Source organism: Chlorocebus sabaeus, chromosome 16 (assembly GCF_047675955.1).
Source record: "Chlorocebus sabaeus isolate Y175 chromosome 16, mChlSab1.0.hap1, whole genome shotgun sequence".
NCBI classification, from domain to species: domain Eukaryota; kingdom Metazoa; phylum Chordata; class Mammalia; order Primates; family Cercopithecidae; genus Chlorocebus; species Chlorocebus sabaeus.
In genome coordinates this window covers 50,362,021-50,384,877 of record NC_132919.1, presented here as the reverse complement: position 1 = coordinate 50,384,877, position 22,857 = coordinate 50,362,021, and the positions used below count along the sequence as shown (strand labels likewise).

Sequence of the window (22,857 nt, the reverse complement as noted above, 5' to 3'; positions counted from 1 at the left end):
ACTACAGTTTAAGAGACATTCATTCATTCACTCATTCATTCATTCATTCATTCATGAGTAGACTTGCTCTGTTGCCCAGGCTCCTGCCTGCAGTGGCATGATCTCAGCTCACTGCAACCTCCACCTCCCGAGTTCAAGCGATTCTCCTGCCTCAGCCTCCCAAGTAGTTGGGATTACAGGTGTGAGCCACCACACCCTGCTAATTTTTTGTATTTTTAGTAAAGATAGGGTTTAACCATGTTGGCCAGGCTGGTCTCGAACTCCTGACCTCACATGATCTGCCCACTTCGGCCTCCCAAAGTGCTGGGATTACAGGCGTGAGCCACCGCACCTAGTCCACTAATATTTTTTATATTCATTACATTCTGAAATGATATCCTGGATATATACTGGGTTAAATAAAACATTAAAATTAATTTCTGGCTGAGTGAGGTGGTTTATGTCTGTAATTCCAGTACTTTGGGAGGCCAAGTGGGAGGACTGCCTGAGCCCAGGAGTTCAAGACCAGCCTCGGCAACATAGTAAGACCCCATCTCTACACACACACACACACACAAAACAAATGGCAGCAGGATCCCTTAAGCCAGGAGTTTGAGATTACAATGAGCTATGATCGAGCCACTGCACTCCAGCCCGGACAACAGAGCAAGTGCCCCTTCTACCGCCACCTCCAAAATTAATTTCACCTGTTTCTTTCAATGTTTTTAAAATGTGGCCACTTCTCAAGGTCCTTTTCACAGAAAAAAAAAAAAAAAAAGTAAAAGAAAAAAATGTGGTCACTAAAAAATTTTAAAGGACCTACTTGGCTCATATTATATTTTTTAAAGTAATAGTTTAGCTTAGTTAAGCTTAATTGTATCAAAGTAACACAGGCCTAAGTTTAAAAAAAAAACAGTACTAAAAGGCTTAACAAAAAAAGGCAGTCCCCATCTTACTCTCTCAACTGTGCTCTTTTGAAGCAAATACTTTCTAATTTCTTGGCTGTTTGAATATTTACCTCCATACATATAAACAACATGTCTGCACCTCTAATTCCTAACTTATTATAGACATTATCTACTGATGTCCTGTTTTGGTACCTGATGACCTCTTTGTTTGTTTTTTAGACAGAGTCTCGCTCTGTTGCCCAGGCTGGAGTGCAGTGGCGCGATCTCGGCTCACTGCAAGCTCTGCCTCCCAGGTTCACGCCATTCTCCTGCCTCAACCTCCAGAGTAGCTGGGACTACAGGCGCCCGCCACCACGCCTGGCTAATTTTTTTTTCTTTTTTGAGACGGAGTCTCGCTCTGTCGCCCAGGCTGGAGTGCAGTGGCCGGATCTTGGCTCACTGCAAGTTCCGCCTCCCAGGTTTACGCCATTCTCCTGCCTCAGCCTCCCGAATAGTTGGGACTACAGACGCCCGCCACCTCGCCGGACTAGGTTTTTTTTTTTTTTTTTGTATTTTTTTAGTAGAGATGGGGTTTCACCGTGTTAGCCAGATGGTTTCGATCTCCTGACCTTGTGATCTGCCCGTCTAGGCCTCCCAAAGTGCTGGGATTACAGGCTTGAGCCACCACGCCCGGCAAATTTTTTTTTGTATTTTTAGTAGAGACAGGGTTTCACCATGTTAGCCAGGACGGTCTCATCTCCTGATCTCGTGATCTGCCCGCCTCGGCCTCCCGAAGTGCTGGGATTACAGGCGTGAGTCACCACGCCCAGCCTGATGACCTAACTCTTACCCTCCCCTCTGACGCCTTTTTCCTGTACTCCATCCTTCCAAAAGTTCCACTGCATTAATTGTCCTCACACAATTATGTACATATTGATACTTTTGTCAAATACCTATCCATAACTTTTCTAAACATCTTCAAATTACCTACAAATTACCGATCAGGTGTCTTTGGGCTTTGTCTCTTTCTTGTCGATCTCTCTCCCTCCTGCAGAATTCCACCCTGTCTCTCTAACTCAGACTTTCCTCTGCTGCTCAGCTGTTTTGGATCCCGTTTCCTGGATCCTGGGAAAATTCCCTGGTTTTGGTGAAGAACCACTCCTTCTATCCCTTCCCCCCAAGAAGTTCATGGGAGGCACTTATTTTCCAGCCCTTACATGCCTAAAAGGAACTTTTTTTTTTTTTTGGAGACAGGGTCTTACTCTGTCACCCAGGCTAGGGTGCGGTGGTGTGATCATGGCTTACTGCAGCCTCAACCTCCTGTGCTCAAGTGATCCTCTTACCTCAGCCTCCTGAGGAGCTGGGACTACAGACGCACACCACCACGCTCGGCTAATTTTTGTATTTTTTTGTAGAGACAGGGTTTTGCCATGTTTCCCAGGCTGGTCTCGAACGGGGCTCAAGCAATCCTCCTGTCCTGGCTTCCCAAAGTGCTGGGATTACAGGCGTGAACCACCATGCCCAGCCAAAAGAACTTTTTTCTATTCTACTTGACGCAGTTGGGCTGGATATGGAATTCTCTCAGAATGTTGTAGGATTTGCTCTGCTGTCTTCCAGTCTGAGAACCTGTCTTAACTGGCACATATAACCTGTTCATGTTCATTGTGATCCATGTGGATTTATTTCCATTACCTTTAGGGCTTTCTGGCTACCATAATTTTTCTTTGCTCTCTTTCTTCTAGACAAATGACCTAGTTCTAAAATTCCATATTTTTCCCCTCTGTGAGTTTGAAAGTTTTAAACCCTATTTCTATTCTTTTAGTGGTTACCCTTAAAATTGGAACATGTCTACTTGACTCAGAAAGTTTGAAGTCAATCAATATCCCTCCTACACTTCCCAAACGGTTCAAAGAACTTAAGAGTGTGTTCATTCAAATCACCCCCTCATTGATTTCCATTTTTTGTTGGGATTTTGGTTTTTAATCCTCTCCAAATTAGTGACGATCACTTTCATAAGCAAATGCTTATTCAGATTTACCTGCACTTCCCAACGCCTCTGGATACCATTACTGTCCGCATCCCTCCTTTCTCCTTACTTCCTTCTTCCTGAAGTACAGCGAAGGTCTCTTAGTAAATACAGCTTTTTTTTTTTTCTTCCTGTGAAAATGTCCTTATTTGTCTCACTATTGACTGATAATTTAAGCTGGTTGCTGAAAACTAAGCCACTAACTCATTTTCTTTAGCACACTGAAGATTTTCTTTCCTTATGGCCTCTACTGTTGCTACTTAGCATTTGCTGAGTTCCACTGTTGAACCTGCGGGGTAATCTGCCTTTCTTCTCAAGCTGCCTTTAGGATGCTATTTTTCCCGCTGGGCCCTCTCACACTACCCTCCATGTTTGTAACATCTCTTCTTCACAAACATCTCTTTTATCTCTGTGCAGAATTCTAACTAACTTCTCCAGATCTATTTTCCAGTTCCTATAATTCTCTCTTGAAAATTTATGCTATCTCGTGTTTAACATTTCCATTAGGTTTTTAATTCAGTGTTTCCATTCTAGAGGCTTTATTTGATTCTTTAAAAAATAATGCCTTTTAAAATGTATTCTGTCTTATTCTTTCCCTTGACATCTATTCCTTCTTTTAGTCCTTCAATCACTTTAGACATTCTATTATAATCTCTTCTATTATTTGAATTCCCACGTTGAAGAATCTTGTGTTTGTTGTGATCGCTAATTCATGTTCTAATTTCTACATGCTTGGTAATTTCCTAGAACAAGCTCATTATCTGTGGGCATCCTAGGATTCCAAGAGGCCTGTACTGTGCAAGGGTCACTCTAGAATAAAGTTCTGCCTTTGCTCTGCAAGCAAGGAGCTTCAGGGGTATTGCTGGTCTGCTGGCTGTTCTGGTGCCAGCTCGGGCACTCCTGCAACATGTGGGTGTTATAAACACAGACTCCTTTGAACTTGGATGTTTTCCACTGCTCACAGAAGACTTCCTCCAACACCATCCGGAGTGTGGGGCAATGATCAGCTTCCTTAACATTTCTCTGATCCCATGGGGGAAATTTTCTTGCATCCCTTTTACCTGGGAATGGCTCTTTGAGGAGATTTCTGTTTCAATTCCATGCTTTACATGTTCATGCAAATCCAAACCTCTATTACGGTTAGGATCGATTTTGGGGTCCAGTGAACCTACCGTGCCCCTCCCCAGAGCTGCCTACTCTGCTCTGGCTTTATACTCCTGCTTTGCTTTTGTTTCTGTTTTTCTTTCTTATTCTCTTGTTATAGCTTATATAACATTTTAAGTGATTGTAATGGGAGCAATTCTACTTTAGCTCGATCTACCATGTCACTGAAACAGGAAATCCACTCCATTGTCTTCTGGCTTCCAATGAGGTTGAAAATTCCGATCCATCTTCATTCCCAATCTTTTGTACGTGACCTGCTTTTGCTCTTCGGAAGCTTTATGCCCAGTGCTCTGGAATCACAGTGTGTGCCACAGGACATTTTCCATTTGCCATTTTTGAAACTTATGACTGTCCATTCTGAAACAATTCTTGTTTCTCTGATACATTATGGTCTTTAATTTTCCCTTTCTCTCTTTATAGACTAGATGTCCGACGTTTTTAATCTGTTTCCTGGGAGCCTTCGTCAACTTCAAAGAAAAAAGTAATGGTTTTAATTCCAAGACCTCTTTCCTGTTCTGATTTTTATAGTAACTTTTATTTCATGGATAAAATATTGGCTCTTCTGAGTATATTCGCCATGTGCTTTAAGGCTTTCTCTTGCCTGAATCAGCTCTGATTCCTCGGAGATAATTTTTCTCTTTGCTTTCTCTGGCCTCTAGTTTTCATGTTGGAAGCTTTCTGAATATATCCAGTGGTCCTTGGCATCCATTCCTACTTAAAAGTGAGGCAATAAGAGATCTTTGTGGTGATGGAAGAGTTGTGGATCTTGATTGCTATTTCACGTGGTTACATGCATCCACACATGTGATAAAGGGTGTGGAACTGTATGCACGTATTGTGTACCCATGTCAGTTTCCTGGTTTTGATATTGTCTATGATTATATAAGATGTGACCATCAAGGGAAACTGCATGAAGGGTAGAGGGGATCCCTCTACTATTTTTTTTTTTTGAGATGGAGTCTTGCTCTGTCACCCAGGCTGGAGTGCAGTGTCATGATCTTGGCTCACTGCAACTTCTGCCTCCTGGGTTCAAGCAATTATCCTGCCTCAGCCTCCTGAGTAGCTGGGATTACAGGCACATGCCACCATGCCCGGCTAATTTTTGTATTTTTAGTAGAGACGGGGTTTAACCGTTGGCCAGGCTGGTCTCGAACTCCTGACCTCGTGATCTGCCCGCCTCGGCCTCCCAAACTGCTGGGATTACAGGCATGAGCCACTGTGTCTAGCCAGCCCTCTACTATGTTTGCAGCTTCCTATGAATCTAGAATTATTTCAAAATAAAAAGTTAGGCTGGGCATGGTGACTCATGCCTGTAATCCCAGCACTTTGTGAGGCTGAGGAGGGCAGATCACTTGAGCTCAGGAGTTTGAAACCTGCCTAGGCAACATGGCAAAACCTCATCTCGACAAAAAATACACTAATTAGCCAGGAGTGGTGGCACATGGCTGTAATCCCAGTTACTTGGGAGGCTGAGGTGGGAGGAGTGCTTCGGCCTGGGAGGCAGAGGTTGCAGTGAACCAAGATTATGCCACTGCATTGCAGCCTGGGTGACAGAGTGAGACTCTGTCTCAAAAAAACAAACATAAAAAATAAAAAGTTTAAAAAGTTGAGGCAATAAGATGATGATGGAAACCTTGCGAACATGAGCAAGGCTCTGGACAGGTGAGGACCACATTAGATGGAGTAGAAAGCTGGCCACTGCTGTGGAGCCACTACATGCTGGCAATGCTGGCAATGGCAGGTCTTGTTTCTGACATGCTCATTTTTTCCAGACTGGAATCCAATGCCATGCCTCATGCATGGCCTCAGCACTCCAGGAGCAGGCAGGAGCATGGCTGGGATTTGCCCTTTTAGTGTGCAGACGTTCATGAATCCCTCTTTCAGTCCAGCAATACCCTGCCCCTTGCTCTGCCCAAGGCGCCTCAATCTGATGCATAAGTGTCTACTCTCTCATTCGCCAGCAAAGGAGATTGAGTATTTTCTTGTTTGCAGAACTAAAAGAGATGACTGGGGAAGTTTAATTCTTCCCTATAGAGACTGTCAACTAATCATAATCCCTCTGATTTTCGGCCGAAACCCTATTCCCACCTTGAGTGTCACCAGGTGCCTCTAATTCCTGGTGCTCTCTAAAGTGCTTTTCCTTGGTGTTTTTCCGCAGGTACCAACATTTCAGCTTCTGCTCTGCTCAGTCTTCTGTCCATCTTCCGCCTTCTAGAAATTGAAGATCTTTTGTTTGTTATTGTTTTCTCTCCTATTCTGTGTCCTTATGGGTTTATACATTTAAAAACAATTATTTTGCTCTTATTTTAGCAGAGTTTCTAGGGAAAGTAGATTTAAATGAGTATGTTCAACCTACCGTGTTTACCTAAAGTATGCTAACCGGAGATTTTTTTTTTTTCCCAATTTGAGAGCAGGTATTATTTATTAACTGACCAGATTGGAAAAATAATCATGGTAGACACCGCAGTTCATTCTTCTAAGAAGCCTGTGGATCTAGTCCTCCCTGTTGGCAGCAGCTCCACCTTCTATAAAATAGGTGGTCTTTTTCTTCATTCCACCTTGTGGAGAGGATAACTTGAAGGGCCATAGGAAGTTGTCTGCTTCTTTGAAACGTTTTCCAACAGTATAGAGCTCATGAATCAGATCCTCCATGCAGATGATGCCATTATTTACCACGAGACTGAGCAATCAAAATGTTATCTGTCAAAGCAATTCACTTCTTATTAATTTTGCCATAGCCATACTTGTAGATTGGTTCGTTTACTGATTTCAGATTTGGGTTCCTCCTTGTAATACATGGTTCTACAATCCTCAGCACGTTAACTGAAGGCTTGCTGAGCTTCACAAAGGTTCCATTAAAGATCTGACAAAAGCAAAGAAGCTGCAACACCTTTTGGCCCTTTGGGCTCACACCACTGATACCTCTGACCCTGATGACAAATGCCAATTCGCGTTCTGCAGGCACAAAGAAGCTGCTAGCTTTTCTTGTCATCCTAGCCTTTCAAATTTCGGTTCTATACATCTGCCTAGATTCCTTGTGATAGCGCTTCACTTTTTCATGCAGAAGTTTCCTCCTTGCCTTTTGAAGCATCTTTTGGGCAAACTTCTTTCTCAGGCGCTTGATCTTTAGCTCTGTGAAATTCCTTCACTTTTTCTTAAGGGTTTCTGGCACAGCAGGAACCTTCTTCTCTTCAACACCCTCCATGGTTCCAGGCAGAAAAGAGGCAACCAGAGGTTTTTAATCTTTATTTCGCAAAGTACTTATATACAACTAGATCTGAAGATGAAGGAAAAGTAGTAAGTCAACAAAAGCTGGGCACGGTGGCTCACGCCGATAATCCCAGCACTTAGGGAGGCTGAGGTGGGTGGATCACTTGTGGTCAGGAGTTCAAGACCAGCCTGGCCAACATGGTGAAATCCCGCCTCTACTAAAAATACAAAAAAAAAAATTAGCTGGGCATGGTGGCGCGTGCCTGTAATCCCAGCTACTCAGGAGGCTGAGGCAGGAGAATTGTTTGAATCCGGGAGGCGGAGGTTGCAGTGAGCTGAGATTCACCCACTGCACTCCAGCCTGGGCGACAGGGCACTCTGTCTCAAAAAAAAAAAAAAGAAAAAAAAAGTCAACAAAAAACAGGAAATCACAAATTCAAAAATTAGCTACCCTTAGTTCAGACATTCACCTACTCACCAATTCATTTTGATGGACTCTCCTCGTGTTGCTATTCTGAGATGTGAAATGGTGGGTAGGGAAAAGAAAGAATAACTATTAGGGCCAGACACTGTGGCTGACACCTGTAATCTCAGGAGTTGGGAAGCCTAGGTGCGAGGACTGCTTGAAACCAGGAGTTTGAGAACAGCCTGGGCAACAAGGCCAAGACTCCATCTCTATGAAAAAGTAAAATTAAGAAGAAAAAATTTTAAAAAAGAATAGCTCCATTAGAAACTCCCCCAGGCACCTGAAAGGGCCACACATCCGCTCCTACAAATGGCTTTTTGTTTCAGATGTTAAAGAAATTTTAAGTCCCACGGACTACTGTGATCCAACCATGACAGTCAGAACTGATCCAGGCTGAGGGTGGAAGACACTCACCGTCAGTGTCATGCAGCAGGCATGGATAAATCAACACTTTACACACCCACAAAATTAGATCAGATTCTTAAAAGGCTAAACTAAAAACAATCACTGAGAAAGTCACCAAACATAAATAGCAGCACATGTGCCCCTCAGCAGACAGCCACACAGCATGGAGAATCTGTGAGGCGACAGCAGCCAAGAGGCTTTGGAAACTCGGCCCCCTATCGCCAAGCACACACACCAGACACTCTCACACACATTGCGGCACAACCATGTCTTCGACCCGTCAAACTGCTACAGAAAGGACTCAGTTATCAAAGTATGTTCCTGTCAATCAACGAATATTTCATCATCCCACTGCATAAGAAGTACTATAATTGTACTATGAGAGAGACTCAAAAGAAAAAGATTGTATGGTCTCCGCCTTAGAAAGACTTATACCCAGCATGCCACGGTACATGTCACTGGTAAATATTTGAAAGCTTGCCCACTGTCCAAGAAAACCTATTTAGCAACCCCTTTCTCATCCTAGGATGCTTGCGGAGCCCCAGATTTAAAACAATTACAACTCTGTTCCTGGAAAGACTTAGGACTTAAAGCCCTTTCAGTTTCTAAGGGTCTTAAGCATACTTAAATACGAAAGGGGGTTAAATCCCAACATAAGGCAAGATGGCTAGCACAGATCCCAATGACACTGACAGGCACCTGCCACAAGAGGTGGCCCACCTGCCGGACTCCATGGGAGAGAGGGAAGATCCAAATGCAGGGTGTAATAAGCAGATCAACAGAAAACTCAGTTCAAAAATAAGCACAGGACTTATTTGAAGAAACATTTATCCAAAGATACGCACATAGCCAATAAGCACATGAAAAAGATGTTCAGCATCACTCATCACTAGGAATGCACGCCAAATCACAATGCAATACCCATGCATGCCCACTGGACGGCTACAAACAAAGTGACAATCACAAGTGTTGGTGAGGATGTGGAGAAACTGGAACCCACCAACATTGCTGGTGGGTATGTAAAACGGTGCAGTCACTTCAGAAAACAGTTTGGCAGTTGCTCAAAATGCTAAACATGGATTTACCTACATACGACTCAACAAGTTCTCTCCTGGGTATAATACCCAAGAGAATTGGAAATATATGTTCACACAAAAACGTGAACTTGAATGCTCATAGCAGCATTATTCAGAATAGCCAAAAAGTGAAAATGACACAACAACAAATGTCCATCAACTGATGAATGGATATACAAAATGTGACCCATCCATATGAGAGAATATTATTCAACAATAAAAGCAAATGAAGTACTGATACATGCTACAACACGGATGAACCTTGACAACATCATGTTAAATAAAAGAAATCAGTCACGAAGGCCACATCTAGTATGCTTCCATTTATATGAAATGTCCGCCGGGCGCGGTGGCTCAAGCCTGTAATCCCAGCACTTTGGGAGGCCGAGACGGGCGGATCACGAGGTCAGAAGATCGAGACCATCCTGGCTAACACGGTGAAACCCCGTCTCTACTAAAACTACAAAAAAACTAGCCGGGCGAGGTGGCGGGCGCCTGTAGTCCCAGCTACTCGGGAGGCTGAGGTAGGAGAATGGCGTGAACCCGGGAGGCGGAGCTTGCAGTGAGCTGAGATCGCACCACTGCACTCCAGCCTGGGCGACAGAGCGAGACTCCGTCTCAAAAAAAAAAAAAAAAAAAAGAAATGTCCAAAAGAGCCAAACCCACAGAGACAGAACATGGCTTCCAGGAGTTGGGGGGGTGCAGGGGAATATGACTACTAATGGGTATGAGGTTTCTTTTTAGGGTGATGAAAATGCTCTAAAATTAGATAGCAGTGATGACTGCACAACTGTTTGAGTATACTAAAAACCACTCGAACTGCACACTTTAAAAAGGCGAATTGTATGGTATGTGAATTGTCTCAATAAACCTTTTTTTCCCCAAGAGATGGGGTCTCGATTGTTTGAACCCAGGAGGCCGAGTATCGCACCACTGCATTCCAGCCTGTAATCCCAGCACTTTGGCAGGCCAAGGTAGGAGGATCGCTTGAGGACAGGAGTTTGAGATCAGCCTGGGCAACACAGTGAGATGGTGACTCTACAAAAAACTTAAAAAGAAATGAAAATTAGCCAGGCGTGGCGGTGAGCACCTACAGGCCCAGCTACAGTGTTTCCTGTAAATCCTCTGTGTTATCAATTCTATTTTTCAAGTCAAATACCAGAACTTGTTTCAAACTATACTCATCAGAAAACAAAAACCAGCCCTCCTAACATCTTCTACTCTTAGAAATTAGATGAGTGTCCTCCTATGGACTTTTCTTTCCTAAGAAAGAAGTCTGTTTTCTTTGTCTGTGGCTTCCATCAATCTTAACCACTTAGCCTCCCTGGGCCCGACAATAAAATAAGGGGCTCCAGGCTGGGCACGGTGGCTTATACCTGTAATCCCAGCACTTTGGGAGGCTGAGGCAGGTGGATCACAAGGTCAGGAGATTGAGACCATCCTAGCTAACACTGTGAAACTCTGTCTCCACTAAAAACACGAAAAATTAGCTAGGCGTGGTGGCGGGCGCCTGTAGTCCCAGCTACTCAGGAGGCTGAGGCAGGAGAATGGCATAAACCCGGGAGGCAGAGCTTGCAGTGAGCCAAGACTGCACCACTGCACTCCAGCCTGGGCGACAGAGCGAGACTCCGTCTCAAAAGGAAAAAAAAAAAAAGGGGCTCCAGCAAAATCACGCCAAGGATCCCCTCCAGTCCTACCACTACCACTATAGACCTAAACATACATGGAAACCCAGCACACAAGTCCTATCTCAGAGGTTCAGATGAGGAGCCCACCTGCAATGAGCACACTGTGGCTGAAAACTCCTTCCTATTCTGATATTCCCAGCACAGAAGAGGAAAGTGTTAGGGGCAAGTGTCTATGGGAGAAACAGAGAGGAAGGAAACCTCAACGTGTAGGAAACACAGTCCTACCCTGGAAATCACAGGGCACATTTATCTTCCTGGAAACTGTAAAGGACACGCCAATAGTCCTGCCATGAACTGTGTAACCTGAGACATGTCTCACAGGAATCACATAAAGAAACAGGGATCTGAAGCATGAATTAGGGTGACTCCTTGTCCTGGGGAAAGGCAACAGAACCCACCTTGTATGGCCATGGTTTGCTTTTGGGTTGTGGAGGGTCCTTTTAGAGTCTTGCCTTGGCTTCTGCAAGGAGCTCAGGGCGGTCCCACACTACTAACACAAACTAAGCAATTCTGACAGGGCACAGGTCAGGAGTGAAGTTGAAAGGCACCTGGGATGTTCTGGAAATGCTTTTTCACTTAAGCTTAAAAAAGCAAAAAACTTTGTCTCTGCCTTCACAAAGGTCTTTTGAGTCAAATACCTCTGTTATACTGGTTCTACCCCCATCGGTGGTACCTCTGGCTACTGAGAAAACTCTGTCTTAATAGAGGGGCTTGGGCGCGCCCACCCAGGGATCATGGATTCCTACCCTACCTCCCAAACAGCAGAGCTGGGCTCTCCCTGCAGTGGCACACTAGGCTGGATTTAGCCCAACAGCCTGGCACAAAGGACAACACTGAGGAGAGGAAAGGGGAGGTGACGCGCCTGGCGAGGCACTGAGGAATGAGATGCACCAAGCCAGCTGTGAGCCACCACGAAGCAAACAGGAAGGTCAGGATCCAGATCCAGGTTTGTGTGAATCCAAAGCTCTGACCTGCCAAATACAGAGCAGCTGTACAGAAAGTTACTATTCACATAAAAAGCTAAAATATAAAAAAGGTATACTCACACACATAGAATTTGTTCACAGTGGCTATCCCTGGGGAGTGGAAATGGTAGGAGGGAGACAAACATTTCACTATATATTTGTTTAAACCTTTTGAATGTTGTGATATTTGCATATATTATCTGTCCAAGTATATAGATAGATACACACACAGAAAGATTAAGATTTAGTTTTAAAGTCGGCCATATCCGGGCGCGGTGGCTCAAGCCTGTAATCCCAGCACTTTGGGAGGCCGAGACGGGCGGATCACGAGGTCAGGAGATCGAGACCATCCTGGCTAACCCGGTGAAACCTCGTCTCTACTAAAAAATACAAAAAACTAGCCGGGTGAGGTGGCGGGCGCCTGTAGTCCCAGCTATTCGGGAGGCTGAGGCAGGAGAATGGCGTAAACCCGGGAGGCGGAGCTTGCAGTGAGCTGAGATCCGGCCACTGCACTGCAGCCTGGGCAACAGAGCGAGACTCCATCTCAAAAAAAATAAAAAATAAAAAATAAAGTTGGCCTTATGAGGCAGACAAGCTAATCTGCAATATTCTTCCCCCCCCATGTTTACTACATGGGCTTCTAAACAATAGGGAAACAGGCAGAGCTAAACTACTCCCCCAGCAGCAGTGACCACTGGTCAGGTGCTGTGCTGCGCCCTCTCGAAGGGGATCTCATGCAATTCCCAGTAACTCTACAGGATTCTGTCTTTTCTAGTCATGGACACTAAGCAATCCCAGGTCTACATGCCCACTCTGAGCCCTGTGTCTGAGGCCTCCTCTGGCTCACCTAACGCCTCTCAGTCCAGTCCTATGCTTGGGAGCCGCATTCCCTGAGCTGAAGGCACAACAGACCAGCCTGTCCTGAAAAGCTCAGGGACACCCCAGCACAGAGGGTAAAGAAAATAGTTAGCAAAAGGCCCAGTCAGCTGGCCAGTGTTCCAGCCCTCTAGATGCTGCTGACTAGCTGGGGATCCTGCAGATGTCACATCAAATTTTCATCATCGTTAGGCCCGGCGTGGTGGCTCATGCCTATAATCCTAGCACTTGGGGAGGCCAATGTGGGTGGATCGCCTGAGCTCAGGAGTTCGAGACCAGCCTGGGCAACATGGTGAAAGCCCGTCTCTACCAAAACACAAAACATTAGCCGGGCATGGCGGTGTGCATCTGTAGTCCCAGCTACTCAGGAGGCTGAGGCAGGAGAATTGCTTGAACCTGGGAGGCAGAGGTTGCAGTGAGCCGAGATAGTGCCATTGCACTCCAGCCTGGGCAACAAGAGCAAAACTCCATCTCAAAAATAAATAAATAAATAAACAAACAAATAAAAAATAAAAGACTAGAACAGCCATCCACTGAAACAATAAAGAGAAGTTCTCCCTGAGTGGGAGAATTATGGGAGACATTTTTTACCCGCCTCTCCTATGTTCTTGTACACTTTTGTATTATGTATAGAAATAACTTAATAGACCAATCAGGAATAAAGCTATAAATCTAAGACAAATCAGAGAATGACTCCAGCAATTTTTCTTTGGTGCTGGATTGTCAGAGACTGAAGACCAGACTATTAAACCTGGGACTTTCCCTTCTTGCCGGACCCTGAATCCCCGAGAGCCTGGCCGATGCCTCCAGGCCCCTGCCTTGCTCTGCACGCTCTCCCTCACCTGCTGCTGCTCTGGTGTCCAGCCACCACTTCTACTCAAAAGTGCTATCCAAGGTTCCTCACAACTCTTGAACTGCCTCTCTTTACAAAGCATCTTACTTGACCCCTTGCCCTGACATCAAAAGCCACTGGCCAGCACCCTCCTTCTGAACAAAATTCAAAAAAGGTAACTCCTCTTAGGACAGAGTATAAAATGGGGATTAATGAAAGATCAACAAGGAGCATTTATTTCAAAATTCAAAAGGCAATTATGCTAGGCTGGGTGCAGTGGCTCACGCCTTTGGGAGGTCGAGGTAGGCAGATCACTTGAGGTTAGGAGTTCCAGAACAGCTGGCCAACATGGTGAAACCCTGTTTCTACTAAAAATGCAAAAAAAAAAAAAAAATTAGCTGGCATGGTGGTGGGCGTCTGTAATCCTAGCTACTTAGGAGGCTGAGGCAGGAGAATGGCATGAACCCGGGAGGTGGAGTTTGCAGTGAGCTGAGATCGTGCCACTGCCCTCCAGCCTGGGCGACAGAGCAAGACTCCGTCTCAAAAAAAAAAACAAAACAAAGGCAATTATGCTAAATGCAATGTAGTATCCTGGATTGGACACTGGAAGAGAAATAGGCCACCAGTGGAAAACGAATCCAAATAAAAGTGTACAGTTTAGATAACAGTATGTGGCTGATGTCAGTATCTTTTTTGTGAGATGCGGTGTCACCACATTGCCCAGGCTGGCTTTGAACTCCTGGACCCAGCGATCCTCCCTGTGGCCTCAACCTCCTGAGCGGCTGGGACTACAAGCACGTGTCACTGTGCCTGGCTCGATGTTAATTTTTTTACTTTTGACAAATATATATCATGATATGTAAGATGTGAACATTAGGGAAAACTGAGTGAAGGGGATACGAGGACTTCCTGTATGATCTTTGAAACTGTTCTATAAATCTAAAAAATGTTTGTTTAGAAACTGCAATTATGAGGGCATGAAATATGACAGCAATAAGAATTAAAGGAAGATGGGGAACAGGCTAAACACACGCTTCAAAGGGAGATATTTCTCGTTGCCTGGATGCTTCCAGGCATCTAATTCGCAATGTGTTCAAAACGGAATCTCCCTCCACACTCCTCTGTCCACACAGCTATTACTGGCAGGACCAGCCACCTGGCCATGCTCATGAGAAGCTTGAGTCTCTGCCATGCTTCCCTCTTCGTACTGCCTTTTTGTAGGTGACCACATGTCTACATCTACTGCTTTTAGAAAAGGTTTTTCTAAAAGCTATAAAACTTCATGGTTTGAGGAGTTATGATTTAATGGAGACAGAGTTTCAGTGGAGAATGATGAAAAGTTCTGGGGTGGATGGTGGGGATGGCTGCACAACAATGGGAATGTACTTAATGTCACCGAACTGTTTATTTAAAAATGGCTAAAATGGTAAATTTTGTTATGCATATTTTACTACAATTAAAAAAAAAAAAAAACTTAAAGCCTCCTCGTCGCTCTTCTGATCATCTCAAAGCCCTGGCACACTAATGTCCCTACTCCTGCTCCCACCTCCCCAATGCACCCCGGCTCAGCTGTATGTGCCAGGCTGTGAAATGCACACTTTACCTGTTATTCCTCAAACGTCCTTCACACCTTTGTAACCCACCTAAGAAACCTTCTCCAACCACTTCACCTTCCTCTCTACCTCACTACTCTAATAATAGAAAGCTTTATTACTGTTCTCTTAGATGCAACAGATTTCAGATTTTACTGGGGGGTTAGGTACTAAGTTGAACATCATTAAAGTTATCCTTGAAAAATCCCTTAAACCCATCAGTAAGTCCAACATAACCAGTGTTTTCTCTTGCACTGGAACAGATCACTGCTTCTTCCACTGAATATGGAATGAAGATGCTTGTTCACACTCACGGGTCATTTTGTGTGAGAAGTCAGCAACTCTAGCATTTCACGCCATGCATGCATAGGTGACACCATGCACACTGAGGGCACAGAGGACACAACTCACCTGCTCCATAAAATCCTCCTAACTGGCCTCCAGGCTTCCTAACTCCCCACATTCCACCTTGTAAACTGGTGCCAAACCACCCATTGCAAACTCTGATGTGAGTCCTCTTTATGTAAAAAACAAATCCCAACTCCTGAGCCAGTCATCCAAAGACCTGCACATACACAGCAAGCACGACACTAGTGGTCTTTCCAGGGGCAGCTGATGGCATGGTATGGGGGCGCTTGCCTGGCTTTAACCCAAGCCTTTCTGCTTACTGCCTTAACCTCACCTCATCTGTGAAGTAAGAACACCTATTTCACGGGGTTCTCCAGTGACTGTGCCTAGAATGCGGCAGGCACCAACAAATCTTTGCTGTGAACATTATTTACAGTCCTGTACAGCCTCGCCTGCCAGCACTCTCTCATCTGACTTCTTTCACCCCACCTCTAGCTCAGTGGTCCTCAAAATATGGCAGAGGGATCCCTAACACCCTTTCAGGAGGTCCAAAGTCAAAAATTTTCTATAACAAGACTAAGACGTTATTTGTCTTTTTTCCTCTCATCCTCTCAAAAGTTTGCAGTGGAATTTTCCAGAGGCTACGTGATGCGTGACGACATCACTACTCTGATGGCTAACAGAATGTATGCCCAGGTATTCTTGGTTTTTAAGTTTGTTTTCTTAAATGGTAGATGTTAATAGAAACAACCCATATAAGTAAAAGCCCACAAAGCTAAAAAATTATTGGGGTCCTCAATGATTTTTAAGTTAAAGAAGTTCTGAGGCCTAAGTCTGGAATCACTGAAGTGAACCCCCTGCCTCTCTTGCCTTTATGCACACTGGACTTCCCGCCCAGGATGCCCTGCCCTCCACTGCTGCTATTCCAAGCTCTTATCTTTCAAGAGTGAACTCAAAAGCCACCTCCATGATAGCATCTCCTAATGCTCCCCACCACATCCCTCAGCATCTTAACTGTGTCCTGCACGTGGAACTAGGCTCTCGCTCCCTTACGTGCATCAGTCATTCACTCACTAATTCCCTCATTTGCATGTGTACAATCTGCCATTTCCCAAGTGCTCACTAAACGAATCTCTCCTGGCACCTACTTTGGGCCAGTCACTGAGGATACAGCAGTGACCGAGATGCTTCTGTGCTTCTCTTACCTTCTGGCTGGGGGACGGTAAACAGGACGTGAAGTAGTATAACAATAATCTCAGGTAATGCTAGGTGCTATGAGGGGAAAATAGCTGAGTAGGGGATCAGAGTGATGGTTCCCTCTCCTACCTAAGTTTCTGAAGCAGTGCTACCCAATCCAGTAGCCACTATGGAAAAGGAACGCACAGTCTCTCATTAGTACTTCTCATGAGTTATATGTGGATATAATATTTTGAATACACTGGATTAAGTAAAACATATTAAAATTAATTTCATCTTTTTCTTTTTTTGAGACAGGGTCTTGCTCTGTTGCCTAGGCTAAAATGCAATTGTGGTGGCACGATCACGGCTCACTGCCGCCTTGACTTCCAGGACTAAACATCCTCTCACCTCAGTCTCCTGAGTAGCTGGGACTATAGGCGTGAGCTACCACGCCCAGATAATTTTTGTATTTTTTGAAGAGATGGGGTTTCACCATGTTGCCCAGGCTGGTCTCAAACTCCTGGCCTCAAGTGATCCACCTGGACTGGCCTCCCAAAGTGTTGGGATTATAGGCGTGAGCCACCATGCCTGACCTCTATTTACTTTTTTCAGCTGTGGCTCACATTATACCTCCATTTTTCAGGATCCTTCTAGAGCAGAGGTGGGAAAACTACAGCCTGCGGGTCATGTCCAGCCTACTGCCTGTTTCTTAAAAATAAAATTTCATTGGAACATGGCCATGCCCATTCATTTGCTTACTGCCTTGAATGCTTTTGTGCTATAATGAAATGGCAAAGCTGAGTCATTGTGAAGGAGACAGTATAGACTGCAACACTAGGATATTTATCATCTGGCCCTTTACAGAAAGTTCTATTGGCCGCTAATCTACAGAGCAGGGCCTGTGTGGGGGTGTCTCTCTCCCCACAGCACCCCGCCCAGTGCAGGGGGCACCCACGTAGTCAGTGAAGAGAACCTGCACTCGGGCAGCACAAACTGGCCTAAGTTTGAATTTGGGTTGGCCTCTCACTTGCTATGTGGCCTTGGTGAGTTATAAGCTTTCTCTGGGTTTCAGTCTTTCCTTCTGTAAAATGGGGCACTGGCCACTTTAGGGGAAGTGAGATGACACAGGTAAAGTGTGAGTTAACATGGCCTGGCTCACAGTAGGAATCCATTGACATTGGCTGGATAAAAGACAGCAATTTCATTAAAATACTGAATAATCATTTTCCTCTTGGATTGGGTGTGTTATACTCACAACAACTATCATATTTGCATCCTAAAATGAAATGAAATCAAATGAAACTTCTTAGCAACAGCAGTGCATTAACAACAACCACCAGCAAGCAATGGGGAGGGAGAAGGAGGCAAGCCTTTCTAACACTAAAGCACTGGCGGATGATGAGGCCGCCTTATCCCTTCCTGCCCCTCCTGCAGCCCACCTTTGGACAATGCCGGTTCATTAACACTGGCGCAAGAAGAATAAGCAGAGGGGAGAAAAAAGGCCTCAAACCAAAGATGTACTAAAACTGAACCCACTGACATCAACGAGGTTTGGAAGGGCCCATACCAATGCACTTCAAAGGGCAGTCCCAGCCAGCGGTGTCAATGCCACTGGGAGTTTGTTAGACACACAGATTCTTCAGCCCAATGGAATTAGGACAATTTGCATTAGGACACCCTAGGTAATAGCATGCGGCATTCACCTTAGAAAAGTGCTGGACTAGAATCCATTTATTCATGCTCTCTTCACTTCCCCACCCCCTCCACTGATAAACAGGGGTGGTTATATCTACTTTCAAAAGACTTTCCTGACTCCTTCGAAGTAATAGGCCTGGTGTAGCCACTGCAACTCCAGGCCCCGCCCCCAAGGGTCTTGGTACAGGCAGAGTGCGTAGCCTAAGCTGCATTCCTGGTTCATGTGCAGTTGGGTGGGCATTCTTTTTCCAATAGAGAGCCTCGTTCATACTTAGCCATCCTCCTAAGGTGAGGACTGGGTGCTGATAACCAATCAGGAAACCCACATGTGTGGAGTCTGCCATTTGTCAAGTGCTTTCGGTAGGGTTCTTACGGGGAAATGCAGCCAGAAGCAGCTTCATTTTGACCACAGGTGACACGAGCTCTAGCCAGCTCTAGCCTAGTCCACAATGCACATAGTCTGCTTGGGGAGCCCCCGACGGAAGTTGCCAAAATAGTAACTACAATATGGTGTACTCTGATTAATCTGCTCTTCCTAGTATTAGGATGCCCATATGTCCCAGTCCTGGAATAATTATTCATAGTACTCTCAAAAGAACCCAGCTTGGGCAATACATTACTGTACATGGTCAACACACCTAGTACGCAGGGTGGGAGACACAGTGGTCTAGTAAGGGGCTCACACAGCTCCAGCACAGACCACAAGGCATCTGGAAGAAGACTAAGAATACTATTTGTAGGTAAGTGGGAGGGAGCAAACTTTGGTCATTCATGAAGATGTTTCCCAAGAATCTGCATGTGTATGATAGCACACAAGCTTTCGGATTTGCTGTCTCTGTTTCTCAAGGAGCTTCCCATCCAGGAGAGAGAATGTGGGTGTGTCATGGGGCATGAGAGGAAGGGAACAGCACAAGTGAGTTGGGGAAAAGCAGTCAGATTGGCTGGAGTCAACTGAAGAGGCAGGAGATAGGGCAGCAAGTGTAGGTGAAGGGCCCTGAATGACAACCAAGGCATGCTCAGAGGCTGGGTCCTGACGCACTCTAGGCGATCACTTGGGAGGTCAGCCTTGGGAGGTCAGCTGGGGGCAGCGCTGTTCACTGGTTGAAATGGGCACTAGAGGCAGGGAGACCAGGGAGAAGGCTACACAGCGCAGGTATGAGGCAAGCAGACAGCAAACCAGGGCTGTAAGAGAAACGCAGGCACAGGATGCAAGAAGCCTCTCAAAGAACTGATGACAAGTTAGAATGAGGGCCAAACAGGTAAATTAAAAATGACCCCAAATGCTCTAATATTTAGAAGATTCAAGCTTAGGTATTTAGGGGTGAAGTGCTATCCTGTCTGTCACAACTTAGCAGGAATTAGTACCAGACATAACTCAGGAGGAAATATATTTACATAAACATGCAGATAAAGCAAATATGGCAGGATGTTAACAACTGCTGACTCATAATGGTTGGGAGTTAGCAATTACTGGCTTTCCACATTTTGGTATGGTCAACATTTTTTCCTATTAAAAAGTTGGGTCCTGGGTTTAGAACCAAAAACAAAAAAGTTGGGGAATATATATATATTTTTTCCTCGAGATAGAGTCTCGCTCTGTCACCCAGGCTGGAGTGCTGGGGCACGATCTTGGCTCACGGCAACCTCTGCCTCCTGGGTTCAAGCAATTCTCCTGCCTCAGCCCCCTGAGTAGCTGGGATCACAGGCACCTGCCACCATGCTCAGCTAATTTTTGTACTTTTAATAGAGACAGAGTTTCACCATGTTGGCTAGACTGGTCTCGAACTCCTGACCTCAAGTGATCCACCCACCTCGACCTCCCAAAGTGCTGGGATTACAGGTGTGAGCCACTGTGCCCAGCCAGATTTTTTTTTTTTTTTTTTTTAAATCCACAGACTTGAGGATGGGAAGGGCAGTCACAATCACAAGATTTTATACCTATGAAGTCTACATGGCACAATGGAGCTATCAAGTAAGCAGCTGGGCATGTGATGTCAATGTGGAAGTCATCTAAATACAGGTACCAGATGCAGCTACAGGCACGGAGGTCACTCCAAAAAACTGGGGAGGAAGAGATGAAGAAAAGACAGGTCTTTGGAAAAGCTGCACATCTACGGGTAAGAGGAAGAAGACAAAAGGCAAAAAAGAGAAACATTTGGTATAGTCTGGTATAACAGAACCCCAGGGAAGGAAACACCTTTAAGAGGGCATAGTCGGCCCAGGCGCAGTAGCTCATGCCTGTAATCCCAGCACTTTGGGAGGCTGAGGCAGATGCATCACTTGAGGTCAGGAGTTCGAGACCAGCCTGACCAATATGGTGAAACCCTGTCTCTGCTAAAAAGACAAAAATTAGCCAGACATGGTGGCGGGAGCCTGTTATCCCAGCTACTTGGGAGGCTGAGGCAGGAGAATCGCTAGAACCCAGAAGGCGGAGGTTGCAGTGAGCTGAGATTGCACCATTGCACTCCAGCCTGGGGGACAGAGTGAGACTCCGTCTCAAAAAAAAAGAAAAAAAAAAAAAAAAGATGGCGTGATCGGCTAGGCACCATGGCTCACGCCTGTAATCCCAATACTTTGGAAAGCTGGGGTGGGAGGATCACTTGAGGTCAGGAGTTCGAGACCAGCCTGGCCAATACCATGGTGAGACCCTGTTTCTACAAAAACATTTTTAAAAGCCGAGTGTGTAGTTCCAGCTGCACTGGAGGCTGAGGTGGGAGCACTGCCTGAGCCCAGGAGGTGGAGGCTGCAGTAAGCTGTGATTACGCATAAGGCTGACAGATCAAAAGGAGGACAAGGACTGAGAAAATGTCAGCAAATGCAGTGACCAGAAATTCACTAGTCATTTGTGACCTTCAGGGGAGCCATCACATTCAGTGGTGTGAGAGGCCAGACAGAAAATGACTGAAGGGGAGAGCAGGTCACGAGGAAATGGAGGCAGACATCCATTTCCCCCAGTACTGGGCTGGGATGACCCACAAGCACACTGGAGGACCAGAGAGATGCTTTCTTCCTTGGCTTGAAGATGATGTCATCAACCTTCAGGGCCCTCAAAATCCCTTAAGTAATAAAACAGAGCACATGAATACCAGGATGCTTTCAGCACTGCACATGTAAAGTCCTGATGCTCCCTGGAGACGTATTTGTGTGTCTACACTTCCCACCTGCACCAGGGGCGACCACACACACAGTCCACTGAATCTGCCAGTCAAGGTATCTATCTTCAACTGCCCTCTTCCAGAGGGAGCTCCCACAAATAGGACCAGAATTACAAAGAGGAGGCAGAACATCATAGGAGCTGCTGAGTGTGAAAAGACCAGCTCTCTTGCAGGATGCAAATGAAGGCCTCTCTTTTTAAGGGTGCCTGCAGGAAATCTCTCTGTCAATGCTAGCTGGGAATTTTCATCTCATTGTTGGGTAGGACTGACTGCCTTTTTTTTTTTTTTTTTTTTTTTCCCAAGCATGACTCAGTATCTTAATTTTTTTTTTTTTTTTTTTTTTTACTTTAAATCATCATAGACGGTTTCCCAGGTATAGTTATGCTATCAATTTAAACCAAAAGTGACCTGAAGAATGTCTTACTCCTTTGACTTAGCTGTAGAATATTAAATGTTGCTGTGGCCTCTCTAAAAATGCAAGCTAACTCAAAATCCCCCAACCAAAGAACCAGATTAAACCCAAAAAGAACATTCATTCCAATCCTTACTGCCCACTGAATACTTCTGAGTGGTACGTCAATCGACTGCAATGTTTAAACCATAAAAATTTGCTTTTCACAATACTGCTTCAGGAGAACACAGCCTACCTGTGTCTAGGGGTGACCTGGACAAAGCTGACCCAAGGATCCATTCAATACAGTCAGCCTGGGTTGAAGGACATTAAATCCTCAACCACAGAGTATAGCTAACGAACGAAACAAGAGCAAATAACTTGAAGCAGATAAATCCAGAGGGTTATCCAGTAACACAATTCAATTTTATTCTCAACTACAACAAATTCCAATAAGCTCTTCCCTGGCTGTAACCACACACGTCAAGAGGCTCCTGACATTGTCCCCCCGAGGCTGGCTGGAATGTCAGAAACTGAAGCAATTCTGAATGGGCACTCCTGCTCAGTAAGAGCTGCAAATGTGGATGGGCAGCATTTAAACCATGACCTTCTCCTGGACTGGCACCCATTCCGGGGCAAGTGGAGCCTCAGGAAGGAGCTACAGTTAAAAATACTGAGATCTGACCAGGCATGGTGGCTCACGCCTATAATCCCAGCACTCTGGAAGGCCGTGGCGGGCAGATCACGAGGTCAAGAGATCGAGACCATCCTGGCTAACGTGGTGAAACCCCGTCTCTACTAAAAATACAAAAAAAAAAAAAAAAAAAAAAAAAAAAAAAATTAGCCAGGCATGCTGGCGGCCACCTTTAGTCCCAGCTACTTGGGAGGCTGAGGCAGAATGGCATGGACCTGGGAGGCGGAGC

At 45.3% G+C, this 22,857-nt stretch overlaps 1 protein-coding gene and 1 pseudogene across 3 annotated transcripts in view; both read right to left on the bottom strand.

Moving 5' to 3' along the window:
- Positions 1–22,857, bottom strand: part of UBE2O (ubiquitin conjugating enzyme E2 O) — a 65,368-nt gene that overhangs the window by 35,247 nt on the left and 7,264 nt on the right. The gene's annotated exons all lie outside the window — the stretch shown is intronic.
- Positions 808–21,787, bottom strand: LOC140708668 (large ribosomal subunit protein uL30 pseudogene; annotated as a pseudogene).